Source organism: Athene cunicularia, assembly GCF_003259725.1.
Source record: "Athene cunicularia isolate RWA chromosome 13 unlocalized genomic scaffold, athCun1 chr13_part1, whole genome shotgun sequence".
NCBI classification, from domain to species: domain Eukaryota; kingdom Metazoa; phylum Chordata; class Aves; order Strigiformes; family Strigidae; genus Athene; species Athene cunicularia.
The window spans coordinates 11,817,093-11,820,864 of NW_020799117.1; positions in this window are offsets into that span (position 1 = coordinate 11,817,093).

Genomic DNA, 3,772 nt, shown 5'->3' on the forward strand with positions numbered 1-3,772 from the left:
GGCACAAGCAATGAGAGCCAAGAAACCCAGCAAGGCAAACAGAAAGCAAACAAACAAACAGCACCCAGAAACAAAATGCACAGCAGCACACCAGCTTTCAGGCCCCAAGGCTTTCCACATGAGAAGGGAGATGTTTAGCAATTGGGAATTCTTCAATGCTGCTGAGCTGCAGCAGGGCTGCCTGGGACAGGGTCCTGCAGCCGGAGTAGCAGTGTTACAAGCAGAAACAGGAAAGGTTGCATGTGCATATGCTGCTAGCGGCTCTGCAAGGCCCCTCGATACTCCACCTGCAGAAGTGATGGGTAGGCATGGGAAAGGCTTTGTGTCTGCTAGAAATCAGCATCAGTGAGCAGCATCTTATCAATGGTTGTGATCCAGGAAAACAACATCCAGTTGTGAGCCTGGAAAACAACAGATTTGTTTATGCCTGAAGTTCACAAAGCATCTGACCTGGTAAAATAATCCAGCCTTCAGAGCTGTGGTTTTTCACTACAGAACGGGAAGAAGCTTGTCTGAGAAAGGGCACCCAGGGGCAGGCTTGCTGGGCGACTGAAATGGGCTCAGCAATATTCCACAGTCTAGCAGAGGAAATGAGAGAAAAAAGCAAAACACATCCAAGCGAATATGCAGAGATAAAAAGCAGAAGAGAAAGATAATTGCAAAGAAAGGTCTGTGGGTGGTGCTGAGAAAAACATGACAATGGAAAATGACGTGCATATGGTTCCTGTACGGTCACCATGGCAAGAGAAATTGTTATCTTAAAGCCTGCAGAAAAGAAAAGCAAGGGAAAGGGACGCCCTGTCAAAGCCATGACTGAAGGTTTCTGTCTGCCCACAGGTGACACCGCAGGTAGTCAAATTAGCAGAGAAATGAGTGCCCAGACTAGTTCAGTCAAAGTGAGGCAGCTGCATGCAGATCAGCCTCAAACTCAGTGTCAAAATGGCACCAGGACATCAGGGGATTTGTGTGTGAACAGAAACTCTGGAAGTGGAAATGGCACAGCCCAAGCAGGTAAGGCCACACTGAAGTGTTTATGCAGGCACAGCCACAGCAGGAGCTGCAAGGTGGAAATTCCCACAGCACCATGGGAAGAAGCAGTGCAGTTGGAGACTTTGGTCACAAACCCCGTGCACCAAACCTCAGAGAAAGTCTTTGTGTATTACAGTCAGAAGAAATACACAAAGAAGTCCCAAGTGCAGGTGACATGCTGTGACATGCCTCTACTAAAACAGAGTAAGGTACCCGAGATGGATTTCCAGGAGGAGAAGTCTTAGAGAATTGGTACCAGTAAAAAGAAAGGAATGTTTCATACAGTATGGGATCTGCCCAGGGACAATGTACTGAACTGAAAGTAAAAATAAGGGAGGGAATTAAGTAAATTGGAAGAGAAGCCCATTCACCAACAAGGTAGAGGCCATGACGCATTCTCAGTCCTTCACGTGATATTTTCCTTCTCCATCAGCCAGATGTAGACAGTCACAAACCTGAGTTAAAATATAAGTGGAAGAACAGGACTGCCAGCAGCATTCCAGGCTGGCAAGACAATGTCACAGCAGATGACATTGTGGGGTGAGGCACTGAAACACCACCCATCACAGTCCTGACTTAGGTCTTCGAGGAGAGGCAGGAGCAGGGTTCAGCTTGAACAAAAGCAAGATGAAGTTTTCAGTGACTGTGGCACCATTGAAGGGACACCTGCTGACTTCCAAAGCCAACAGCCTTCCAGACAAAAAGCAAATGCAAATGACCAGATGTCTCCTCAGAGACTATTAGGATTTGTAAAGTATCTAATGGACACTCTTGCCTAAGTGTCTCTTTAACCATTGTATCCTTCCACATGAAAATACAACAGATGAGATCAAGAGATTCCCAATCTGAGATGAACACTGAGAGCACAGAGGGACGTGGCATCTAAAAAGGAGTTATGTGCCAGTTTTCAAGGCAGGTTTGGAAAGAAGCTGAAGAACAAGCCACGCTGCAAGTACTCATGTCTACTAGTTTGTCAAGATGGCATCAAGGAGATTTAAGCAGAAAATATGTCAATCCCAGACAAAGGTACTTTGAGGAAGTGTTCAGCAGGACACAGAAGGAAAGGACTCAGAAGCCAGAACAGACTCACAAACCTTACTCTGCAGAAGCCACCAGGTGTAAAGCAGGCCTTGTCATCCCCAATGACTGGAGCTTCTGGAGTATCAATTAGCTTCCAAAATAGACATAAGATGATGCAGACATAGAGGACAGAGAGATGGCTTGTAAGGCAATGACACTCCTGTCAGGTCTGGCTGCCCAGGGATCCAGAGCATCCCTGCAGGTGCCTTGCACCTCAGCGCTGCTCCAGCATGGGCTGCCCCAGTGTAGCCATCACCAGAGCATGCAGTTTGTTCTTCTGTCAGATCATGAGTTCTGACAAGATGGGAAAGCCCAGCTGATGGGTTAGGGAAGCCTGGGAGGGACTCAGAAGAATACAAACCTGACACACCACAGTCACATAGGAACTTCTGAAAATCCTTCCCAAAGCACTGGAGCAAGGGTTTACTTTAACCTGATTAATATTGTACTGATACTCTGAAAAAAGTCATGCTGCAATTCAAAAACCAGCTGCAAGGAACTGAAGGTGTCTTAGACAGAATGAAACCTTAGAGTCAAGACATAAATGCTGCAGCCATCACTCCCTACACACTGATGTATGTTTATGCATTCTTGTGTGGCCTCAACACCACTGTCAGCAGGTGCAAAAGAAAGAAAAAAAACCAAACCAAACAAAATAGCAAAATAAAAACCACCCCATAATCAGTGCATGAAGGGAATTTGGTTATGTAAGAATTCATTCTTCCTTTCTCAAAAACCGTCTGGTGCTCAGGGGCTCATTTCTTTGTATTTATCCCAATTCCTGGACTGTATCCCAACAGCCTTCATGGCAGCCAAATACCGTCTTTTTTATATTTTTTCCCCTCTAGTGTGACAGGAATTGTTGGCACTTCTGCTGTTTCCTACACTTGTCTCCAGTGCTGCGGTGAGGGCAGCCTCTTGCTGCCAAGTTTCCTGCCCGTGTTTCCCTCTCAGAGGAGCCGTAGCTGTTGGGACAGCACGCAAGAGCTGAGGAGCCATAAGCAGCTTAGCTGGGACCCTTAGTGCACCCTGGCACCATCGTGTTTGTCTGCAGAGCTGGGGCAAGACAGGAACATGGAACTCTTTGCCCATCATCTGGTATCCAGGAGACCCAGTTGCCCTTCCACGTGTCCTTGTCACTAGCACACATGGTTTCTACCAGCTGTACGCTTGGAAGGGATAATGCCCTGTCTGGTCCCAGAGAGATGTTTTCCCTGGCAAAGCCCAGCACAGCATCCAGCACTGGTCTCCCATCAGTCCTGCCAAATGCAAAGTGCTCATGAGAGCAGAAAGTGACTCTGGAGATCAGTGCTGGTAAGTCCTGGGGATATCTGGGTGTCCTATGACCAGAGACAAGGGAAATGACAGCTCCAGGGCTGACACATGCCTGATGCCATCTCAGTACAACAAGTATTTAATCTCAACTGGGGATTTTTTTACATCTGATCTCACTATTTGCTATCCACAGTCATTGGTCACTTCCCAGCTGCCCCATCCTTCTCTTTTTGGTTTTGCTTCTCCCCTCCCCCAGGGACACAGTAAGCTCTCAGGTGCAGACAGCCCCCTCATCTCAGCACACACACAGACAGGCTGCATCGTGCTGCTGCCCACCTTACCATAGCACAGGGAAGGGAAGGGAAGGTTTATTTAAGCACATGCAGTT